The 12054-nt window shown below is 36.9% G+C and overlaps 1 protein-coding gene across 4 annotated transcripts in view; it reads right to left on the bottom strand.

Annotated features, from left to right (window-relative positions):
- Positions 1–11740, bottom strand: part of spri (Src homology 2 domain-containing protein sprint) — a 141716-nt gene extending 129976 nt beyond the window's left edge. For 2 of the 4 annotated variants that reach the window (XM_089263397.1, XM_089263398.1), the window contains exon 1: positions 11178–11737. The gene's annotated coding sequence lies outside the window, so the exon portion shown is untranslated. Of the gene's footprint in view, positions 1–11177 lie in introns of all 4 variants that reach the window. The other 2 variants (XM_089263395.1, XM_089263396.1) reach the window with 2 other exon arrangements.
- Positions 11741–12054: the final 314 nt, after the last annotated feature.

The following is a 12054-nucleotide window of genomic DNA, read 5'->3' as shown; positions in this document are numbered from 1 at the left end:
ACTTAATGATAAAAAAAAAAAAAAAAAAAACAGATACTTTTAGTGATTACTATGCTGACAATTGATGGGCTAAGTACTTCACCATCCCCATCTTGAAAAAAAGCAAATCTATTTGCACTGGTCTATTATCACATCAAGACAATTTTATTGTATAATAAGAGAAGCTGGAGGTGACGTTCGGTAAATCTTTAATTTGAGATAATTTTTCATGTGAGCAATATAGTTTTAGATCACACTAATTAGAAGACCTAGATATTCTTTTATCTCTATTTAAGATGGTTTCATAACTTTCAGAAACATACCTCTATGTGTGTTCACAGAACTTATAAACAGTTTCGACTCTCTCTCTCTCTCTTTTGTATTATTGATGTAACTCCAATGAATTGCATATTGTAGCACCAAATCTGTTTTTGAAATGTTTCGTATAAAAATAGTTTTTACTCAAGGCTCTATTTGAAATGAAAGCAATGAGAAATTAAAAATGGGGGTTTTAATTTTAAAAGAAAAGGCTACTTTCTTAACTTAAGGTAAACAAATTTCTTAAATTTGTTTGTCTTTCTTTATAAACACAATCTACTGAAGTCAAGTAAAGTTTAAAGTCGGAATTTATGTTTGTCGGTACTCTCGTCTTATGGCAAATCATGGAAAATTCTTTATTTGGCATAACAGTAAATTATTTTGTTTCTGATGCTAAGGGCTGGAAATTTGATATACTCGTATATTACCGTAGACAAAGGAGTCGCAAATAAGATTATATATATATAACTTTAACGAATGTTAAAGTCCGCCATTGATTTACCATACTTTATATATAAGCCTCTTGGGAGCATGTTGAATCGAAAAGAATACTGTATATATTCCCTTTGTGTTAACAGCTTCAAATTTTCAAAAAAATTCTTTATAATCATAGTTATATCAATTAATAATTCCTCTTTCCATCAAATTTACGACTCATTTGTGCGTCTAAGAAATTTCCCAAAATGATTTTCTCTCTTAATAAAATCCAATTGGACTGCAATGCCATCCAATCAGACAGCAAACAGATATCACACAGAGCGTATTAGTTAGCTGATTGGCTAAAAAAAAAAAAAAGCTAAAATATGTTAGTTATGATTTATGAAGACCATATGCTCATTATGAATTTGTGAAGTGCTGGCCAATTGGCCTCACACACACACACACACACATACACACACGCACACACCACCGGCCGCAATAAACCGAATAAAAAGTGAATGTATCTTGCAGATACTCGTACTTTTAATTAACAAATGAAAAAAAAAGGCACACGGCTAACGGTTAACGGAGCAATCGCACTGTCCAAACATTGCCGAGATGTTTGACGATGTCTGTCCGTTTGTTCATCTGGTCTGCCGCTCTCTGTGTCTGGATGTGTCTGACTCCGTTTGGCTGTCCCACGGTCCGACTGTCCAACTGTCTGTCCCCTTCGCATTGCGCGACGCATGAGAAAAAAAAAAAAAAAAGAAAAACAAAATAACAAAAACAAAAACAAAATGTGTAAAACTTGTTTCACGTATTTTCCACAATTTTCCGCATTTTATGCTCATTAATTACAATTTCATTTTCGTTTCCATTTCCATTTGCATTTACATAACCATTTTACTCATTTCTTGCTTAATGCCATTTTTATATATTTGTCTGCTTTTTTATTATTATTTTATTTTATTTAAGTTTGTTTTTTTTTTGGTTAACCGCCTCAGCCTGTTCGAAATTCCTCAGCAGTTGACGGAAGTTGAATTGCAAATTAAAGTGCGCACGATTTACACGTTTTGATAACAGACAACAGACAAAATCAACTTGAACTGCATTCGAACTACGCACACTTTAAAATCAGCCATCAGACAAAATTTATATGCGAGTGACTTAATAAGAAATAGCCACATGCTGAACATCTAGATACCCTGTCGAATGATTTTTTATTTTTTTTTTGCTATGCAAATGCAGTTTTTTAATAAAATTTTTGATTATTTTTAGGACTATTAGAGATCTGTTTTGAAAAGCATCAGAAGTATTAGAATTTCTGAAATTATTTCTGTCTTATATAGTTGCTCATATCCCTTAATTGTGCTTGGGGTCACTTGTATTTTTTACTAGAAAAAATGTAGCTGAGAGTCAAAAACATTAATGATATCTTATTCCAGACACTAAAGAGTCTTATAATATGACATTAAAGTAAGAGAAGATCTTAGATCTAAGAATATTTATTTTACAATCTTAACAATAAATTTCATCAAATAAAATCTTCTGTGAATAAAAATATGCCCAATTTACAGCTCCATTTCCAGGGTACTTTAATTCGACCAATTAAAAACAAAAATGTCACAAAATAAAAAATAAATATAAACAAAAACAAACAAAAAATGAAAAAAACGTCAACAATAAAACGAAAAACGCGTGAACGAACAAAAAAAAAAAAAAAAAAAAAGACGCGTGAAATCGTCGCAGCTGCCGCTTCGCTTTGCCACTTCGCCTCGCAGTCGCTGCGCAGTTGCTGCGTCGTCGCAGCGCAATCGCAGCTCATTACTGAAGCTTAAATGCATACGAAATGAGATTTTGTCTCGGGAGTTTTATTTATTTAAGCTCCATTGTGTATATAAATTGTTTATTATATGATTTACACACTATGCACATTGCCGAGTGCTTTGAATTTGTCATGAGGCGCATTGCGGTTCGTGTTTTCGTGTGCAACAACAGATCCAAATCTCGATGGAAAGTGAAGCAAATAAGTTCAAAATCTTGCTTGAAAATCAACTTGTATAATCTACATATATGATGTTAATACTAAATTTGGTCATTGCCCGAGAACTAAGCGTAAGCATGACGATTATGGAATGCGGAACACATCGCACATGTGAAACAATGGAAAGTGAATCATGGAAATGAACTACATGGGGGGTTTACTCTATAAGCTCGGAAAACACTTTGGAATGAGATCAAGAGAGGGCGTAATGCATGTAATACTTCTGCGGAACGTTGAGAATGAGAACGATTGAATGAATATGGAACACATCGCACATGTGAAACAATAGAAAGTGAATCATGAAAATGAACTAGGTGGATGGTCTGCTTTTTAAACATAGGGAACATTTTGGAATGGGAACAGGAGAGGGCGGGATGCAAGTAATGCAAGTGTGGAACGCTTGGATTGAAAACGCAGCGGAGTTGATGCTTATGAGCGAAACAGTCGGAATTAAGGCAAATGTGGGTAATTAGAAGTTATTAAAAAGAATAAAGTGGAACAGTTGTATATGAAACAGTTTGAAATAAGAACAACGGAGAGTTGAGAGCACTAATGTACAGTAAAGATGTTTGGAACAGTTTGGAATGAGAAAGAACAGCGGCAAGAGCACTTCAAAATGTGAACAATCACAAGTGGAATAGTTTGGAATGAGAATACGGACAGGCTGAGGTATATATATAAGTAAGCAAAAAGTTGAATAGACTGGGAACGAAATGGGGGAGTGGAACATAAACCTGAAATTGAAGCAATAAAATAAAGCTGAAATGCAAGCATAAAACAAAACGAGACAAAACTGGGTAGCAATAGAAACAATGGAAGGGAACAGGAAGATTTCTATATTAATGCATATGAAACTAAAGCTTGAACCAACGAGAATGATGGAAACAAAACAGTGCCAAGAGAAAGTCAAGGTCAGAGTTATATACCTCTGCAATGACTATAGACTTTGTGGAACAATAGTGAAACATAAAATGAGCTTCAACTGTTCCCAATTGCAAAGCTCTGTTTCTCATATGAAAAACCTTGGTAAAGAGAAAAAAAAATATAGAGACGCCCCATGTGGAAGTCTGGTATTTTCACAGCATTGAACAATCCAAATATTTGATAGACAAAGAGCATTTGGGCTTCGCATCGAGGGCAGCGAGTTTTACCAACTTGTTGATGTATCTTGTTTATGTTTACCATTTGGTGGACCGGCTCATTAGCAAAAAGCGACATATGACAATGCAACAACAATAACAACAGCGAGAGCAACAACAACAATAACAACGACAACGACAAGAGCGAGAGCTGTAAGTATGACAACAGAGTTGAGCTGCGGCATTAAATTTCGGTTCCAAGTTCCAGTTGCCCGATTCCAGTTCAGAGTTGATCGTACAAAATCTGAGCGATTGTTTATTAATAATTTCAATTTTATTTATGTTAAGGTAACGCGACGCAAAGAGGTTAAAGCGGCGTCAAATTGAAGTTAATTAAACGTTATTGAGCCATAAATTGAAGACGGCGAACACGCTCATAACCAAAAGATGGAGATATTTTAGATAGATTGTTTATGAATATATACCGATATATGTAGATGGGGGCAGATATGACCGACAGCTGTGCACAGCTGACAGCTTCAGCTTCAGCTTCAGCTTCAGCTACGGCTAAGGCACGGCTCGCCAGATACAGATACTGAACGACACACAGATACAGATACAATTGCGCTGCTGCATGAAGCTGTGCGCTGTGCCGCTTATCTAAGACTGCCGCAATTTCTCGCTTTTGTTTTTCGACTCGCTGCGCGCGCTGTGATAAACGCGCAACGCGCTCAATGCTGCTTGCTGCTCGCTGCCTGTTGCTGTTGATAAGCGGTGCGGCACGCACTGGCTGCGCTGTCAGCGTTGACGTCGACGTCGACGTCGACGTCGAGTTCGCTGCTCAGCGGCTGTAAATTGAGGCTGAAGGTGAATTGGCGCGTTCGCATCTCGAGTGTCGCCAAGGCGATCGCATTCTTTGCATTCACTCAATTGATGCCTCAATAAATCAATTGAAATGTTTTTCTGATAAGCGTCGATTCGCCATAATTGAAATGCATATAACGTGCAACCAACAACAACATATGTATATATGTACATCTATATGTTTGCAGATGAGTACTAAGACTACTGCAATTTCTGTGAACAGGAGTGTAGGTATGAAGTTACAGCTATTTTCATGAACAGAACTGTGGATATGATACTACTATTATTTTTACAATTATTTTTTATGCACAGAACAGATCTTTATGTATGATACTACTACTTTTATTAGAAACTGAACCTTTGGTATGATACTACATTTTATGATGCTACTACCCTTTATATGAACAGAATAATACTGCTATTCTACTACTTTACTACTACTAGTTCTACTACTACTACTTTACTACTACTAGTTCTACTACTACTACTTTACTACTACTAGTTCTACTACTACTACTTTACTACTACTAGTTCTACTACTACTACTTTACTACTACTACTTCTACTACTACTACTTTACTACTACTACTTCTACTACTACTACTTCTACTACTACTACTTTACTACTACTACTACTTCTACTACTACTACTTACTACTACTACTACTACTACTACTACTACTACTACTACTTTACTACTACTACTTCTACTACTACTACTACTACTACTACTACTACTACTACTACTACTACTACTACTACTACTACTACTACTACTACTACTACTACTTACTACTACTACTACTACTACTAACTACTACTACTACTACTACTACTACTACTACTTCGACTACTACTACTACTACTACTACTACTTCTACTACTCTACTACTACTACTACTACTACTACTACTACTACTACTACTACTACTAACTCTAGTACTACTACTTCTACTACTACTACTACTACTACTACTACTACTAGTACTACTACTTCTACTACTACTACTACTACTACTAGTACTACTACGTACTACTACTAACTAACTACTACTACTACTACTACTACTAACTACTACTACTACTACTACTACTACTAACTACTACGACGACTACTACGACTACTACTACGACCAATTCTACTAGCTACTAATTCTACAACTACTACAATTCTACTACTACTACTTCTACCAATACTACTACTACTCTACAATACTACTCTACTACTCTACTACTACTACTTCAACTATTTCTACCTCTACTACTACTCTACTACTACCACTACTACTTCTACTTCTACCACTTCTACTACTACTTCTACTTCTACCACTTCTACTACTTCTACTACTACTTCTACTTCTACTACTACTATCATCTACTCCATATCAAGGGTCCTTTGCACTCGAATTTTTGCTGTTCTACATGCATTTAGTTCGTGTCAATGCGAGTGCCTGACCATCATCAATTGAGGGCCGATATGGTTGCTTGGTTAGCGTCATATCAGTCAGATAGTATATCTATAACTGTGCGCCAGCTACACAATGCAAATCAGTGTGCGCAAGGTCAGTGTTCCGATTGGTTGGCGACATGTTTGAGACACATTTGACACACTTTGCGACACGTTGCCCGGCCCAAAGAACTGGTATTTTTCCATAACGAAATCGATCTGTACAATATCTGCATATATGCTAAATAATTGTTATTTAATACTTAGATTTATGAAGCCCAACGAAAATACATAAATTTTTCAACAATAAAAGATAAGACACAATAAATGATGAGAAAAAATTCCGAAAATTTCATTTTCCTATGTAAAATAATCGAGAGATCTGATATCAATTTAGAGGGCAAGCCAATGACAGACCCATAAAAACAAATTCAATTCCAAGATACAAGATACAAGAAGAAGAAATGTTACAGCTAGTTGCAAATTGAAAGAGAACCAAAGAAAAGAATTGAAATTGAAAAAGTTGTTGGCATTAGATTCATGCTTAGAAAATGATGTTGCAAAATGTGTGGCACTTGCAACTTGTGGCAAGTCTATTAGGCCACACAGAAGATGCAACTTTTACTTTCTGCGGCCAGACAACTCAGTCAAGGAACCAGCCGCAACCTCTATGCAACGACAAACAAACAAATAGAGGAACGGACGAGCGTCTAGGGATAGGAGGTGTAGGGGTTAGGAAAAACTTATGTACTTTCTGATGGCCACATGCAACAGAGAAATATGACAATACAATGACGACAGTTTGCACGGACGAACCCAATGGAGCGAGCAGACGAAGCAGGCGCAACACATTCGTACATATCAGCGAAGACAAACAAAACGCACGATGAAAAAAAAAAAAATGAAAAGAAACAAAAAAAAAACAGTTGAGTAAAGAGAGCGAGATAGATGTAGACCGAACTCTGAATGCTCTAATAATGCCAAGATTAAGGTAACTCTGGTATGTGCTAAATATAATTGGCTGACTAAAGTTAACTCTAAATATTAACTATTTTAATTTAGAATTTAGGAATTCTTATAGCGAACATACGTATTTAATATTTGTAGTTCGGATAATATTAGAAAAGATTATAGAGGACGTACATGATATTAGTAGTTCCAAAAATATTAGGAATTCTTCTTCATGTAGGGACATATAAAAGTTTCGTAAATAGATTCGTTCCATGGGAAAATTTGGTACGTGCTTAATAAACTAAGGAAGTGCAAATATATTAAGGTTTATAGAGGTTTCATAAAATATTTTTGTATTCGAAAAGCGTTTCATTCTATAAGCAAAATATAAATATGATTTACGATTATTAATACTCACATAAATATTATATATTATTATATTAGATATAAAGCAGCAATATTTTAGTGGGTTTGTGATGCTATCCCGCTTATCTAATCAAAATATTTGCAAAACAAATTAACCTAATTTTTTGATTGATTGTTTCTGAGTGATATAACTGGAGGACGACGTTGATAAGATTAATTCAGAGAATATCAACTAATCTTAGTATTGCCAAGAAGACAACGATTGTTATGCTAAAAGATCATACGATACGGATAAGGATTTCAATATATTATAAATATAATATGTTTACTTTATATATGTATAATAATTGAACTATTATCATTAAGAAATTTTAGATAAAGATACCATATATATAAAGTCATATATATTGGGAATGTAAGTTTGATAGGGTATACGAGAAATGTTTGCAACGGCGCATGGCAGCCCAGTGGAAGTGGCAAAGTGGCACCGGCAACAGCAGCAGCCACGCTCGAACTAGATGAGGGCCTGAGGCCTGCCAAGGAGTCGAAAAACGGTATGGGAGTAGGAGATGGAGATGGAGATGGAGATGGAAATGGAGATGGAGTTGCCTTGTTTATGAATACGCGGGCATTGTGTGCCGAGGCGACGAGGCCCAAAAGATACGCAGCGCACACACAATACAGATACAGATACAGATACAAATACAAATACAGATGCAGATAGACATGTGCAATGTTTGAGAACTAAACAAGGAAATATTGACAAATAGATTAAAACTTATTAAGGCAGCAGCAGCCGAGGCAGCAGCAGCAGCCGAGGCAGCAGCAGCAGCAGCAGCCGAGGCAACATTGGCTGCAGCGCAGTTGCTGCAAAAATGTTGCATGCCGCGTGGGGGCTGCTGTCTGACATGTCGCGTCTGTTGCGCGTGGTTTGACGCACGTGCAACTGGCACAGCAACAGCCGCTGTCGCAGCCACAGATACTTATGGGCTCTGTGCAGGTTGAGGTAGGTCCGGTTGCTGTCAGTTGGAGCCACTCATTGCCAATATTTATCATCAAATATGGTCGAAATCTATATTTAGACGCTGACGCTGATCGACGCTGATCAAGCGAACGAGATCGACTCGCATTCGGTTTTATTTATTCTCATTTTCTTATTTTTTTTTTCTTTTCGCTCTTCTTCTTTTTCTTGCTTTTTTTTCTGTGATCATCTTCAGGCCTGACCTCGAGCGCGATCGATCGCGGCTTTCTATTGAAACAATTGGCCACCAAAACGCCAAACACGAGTCTGTCAATATATTTTACCCAATTTTTGTTTCACTTTTTTCTTGTTTTTTTTTTTTGCCTGCCTGCCCACACGAGCTGCGATCGCCAACTGATCGCAATTTGATCATATGGCACATATATAGTTAAAGACTCGCTTATTTGGCCAACAAATTTGCCACTTTATGTGATTCATTTAACAACAAATATATATGAGTGGGTGCCGCAAGTGTAGATCACTGGGTAAGGTACACTATGCGATCGTTATATGTATAAAATATATATATGTATATATGTATGTTGTTTATACAAGTGAAGGCAAAGTTATGCGATCCATTGGAAATCGAGAAGTTTGCCAAACTTGAGACACTTCATTGTAGACGTTTCACTGTTAACTTGATTGCTTATAGGCCGATCGTAAATATGAATACACTCTCGAGGTGTAAACAAGCTATTGTTATGTATATCAGTTCAGGTGGGGGAAATTGATATGCTCTAGCAACAGGTAATAGCTATTGATATTACATACTGAATGCGTTATCGCTATGAGTGTTCGATTGTCGCTCTGTTTCTATGCCAAGTCTTTTAAGCTAGTTTTGATATTAAGTTTACTTCGCAGCAAATTATATCTCTTTCCACCCCATGAACCATATTTTCTTAATACAATTATCACACGATAAATAACCTGTGTATTGATATCTAAGCAGGAATGTTATTAACCTACACTTTATTCAATATTTTCTTTTTTTTAGTAAATTTTCTTAAGGATATTCCATTTTCAGCACCTCAAATAACCTTTTTTTTCTCGTTCATTAAGATTTTTTCTATAATATCTTTGCAAGTGACTAAACTTTCATTATAAGTGTGATTTTTGTTTACTGATATTTGCAATAATTTCTGAAATGGTATATTTCTAGGAAATCTTTCTTTGTTTACACTCTCCATACTATCGGTTCTATCGATCTTCTTTATACACACATATTCATTTATGTTGTAATCCACAATAATAAATCTTTTGATTATCTGAAACATTTAAAAAGTTGTTTGAACTGACTAATTTATACTTTAACAATATACACATACACATACATATATATGTTATATATTACTTGTACAACATTAGCAAACATGTTGTCCAGTGTTTTGATAATTTTTTAGATCAGTTCAATTTTCATTTAAGCCACAAATCTTTAAGTAAACAATGCACGCACACACACAGTGGGAATTGTACCTGATTGACCAACGTTGAGTGCATTGAGTAAGGATCTGCGCTGATAAGACTGTGGGCCGTCTAAAAAGAACTAGACGATAGTGAATTGCGTGTGAATGGTCATTACGAACAAAGAAAATAATACATATGTATATAGATATACATATGTATATGTAGGTATACCTCTCTAGCAGATATCTCATGTGTAGGTAAACGCTTTGGAATATCGGGAACTATGAGGTAATGTGCTCTATACAGCAACAACAAAAACAGTAACGACAGTAACATTCGGTTACCTTTTCGTCATGACGAAAGGAAGAGCGATAAGCAAAAATCGTTGACTTAGCCCGCGGGGCTTATCTAACGCACAGGGAACAATGCAAAAAATATTAAATAAATAAATAAAAAGGTAAAAGGTAAAAGCAAGCCACGCGGGCGACAAGCCAAAAGCAGCCAATAACCGATTTGGCAAAAAAAAAAAAAAAAAAAAATTAACAAAGTAAAGAACATACACGAATACTTATCAAACGTTATTTATCTAAGAAATTTGTTGCTGCTGCTGCTGCGGCGAAGCAAATGACAAAAACGCAAAGAATGCGAGCGCCAGGGCGAGCGCGGCGAGAGCAAACAGTGATGAACAGCAGAGCCTCTCACAGGCGGCGAGAGGTAAAAGAACGATGACGAGATCTTTCTGTGTATTGGTGTAGTGAGCGCAACTGTGAGTGGGTGGCGCAGGGGCATACGCGTATGTGTTGGAGTGCTTGTGTGCGTGTGAGTGCGAAATACCGCGGCGATTAGCAATTCGCTGTCAAAACGCATCGAAAGCGAAAAAGCAAGACAAGAAGACAAGCCTCAAGGAAGCACACAGGCAAAGGTGCAATGCACGCAACGATATGCAGGAGAGCCGGCCGATCGACCGACCAACCAAAGAGAGCGTCCGGCGAAGAGAAATGCGTGTGCATGTAAAAAGAGTGAGAGCACGCCTGCTGCTTGTAAGTTCAAGTGGTGGGCGAAAAAGTCAACGCCGACTGCAGGCAACGACGAAGTTGCTAATTTTCGCCGGTTAAGTAGCCGCAAGCAACAGCTGAACTTGAACTTGTACGCAACGTGGACGAAACACTCACAAAAAGACAGCCCAAAGAAGACAAAACGGTTGAAGCAAAAAGGAACCGCAGCAAGGACAGCGAAACGAACAGTAATAGGGACAATAAGAGCAACAACAATAGGAACACTTACAGTGCAAATATCGCGACAAGTTGGAAAATTGGTGGCGTTGGCCGCTGCCGTTGCCGTTGCGGCTATTGCTCCAATTCCGAATTGCACGCACACACTCCACACACACTTTACATTAATTCGCGTATCGCGCTTTACTTTACGTTCGCGCACTTCACTCTGCTGGCAGCTGACGCTGTTGCTCTTGCTGTTTGTTTTGTATTTTATTTTTTACAATTAAATAATAATTATGTTTGTATGTAGATTATTTAATTGCGACACATCTCAAACTAAACAAAAACAAAAAATAAATAAATAAATTTAGAAGGCACAGCCGCGCTGTAACGATTCTGTTGCCCCGGCACCGGCCACAACAATAACAATGCCAGCAATTATTTGTGTAGTACTAGATTAGCCAAAATAATTTCGTACTTAATCGTATGAGCGTGATTAACACTCGCAATCAAATGCGTTAAGCTGCCTTTTAGCCGGAGAACTTGAACTCGCGACCGTTTCTCTGACACACTGAAAGAGAGACACACGATCTTCGCGTTACAATTGCGCCAAACAGACTAATCTTGTGGCAGCAATCGATGCCATTATCGATATCGCCACATCGTGCTTGCTGCTATCGATAGTTAAACATCTTGCTATTGCATTCGTCAAGAGACCCGTTGATGTTTCCACCAGACAGCTCTTGCAAGCATGAATATATTAATTTTGAATATATGTATTTGTAGGATATGTGTGCAAGTAAATAAATGCATTTTTATCTTTAATTTATTAAACGGGTGCCTAAAGTATATATATCTAATATGCTTAATCTGCCCAGCAAGAAGTGCTTTCAACTTGCCAGCGAGAACATTGTAAACGAAGCACGATCAGAGCTTATCGATAGTTT

This window comes from Drosophila navojoa, chromosome X (genome assembly GCF_054131105.1).
Source record: "Drosophila navojoa isolate 15081-1374.11 chromosome X, UAZ_NAV_1.0, whole genome shotgun sequence".
NCBI lineage: Eukaryota > Metazoa > Arthropoda > Insecta > Diptera > Drosophilidae > Drosophila > Drosophila navojoa.
Note: the sequence above shows the minus strand (reverse complement) of the source record. Positions and strands in the feature narration are given on the sequence as shown.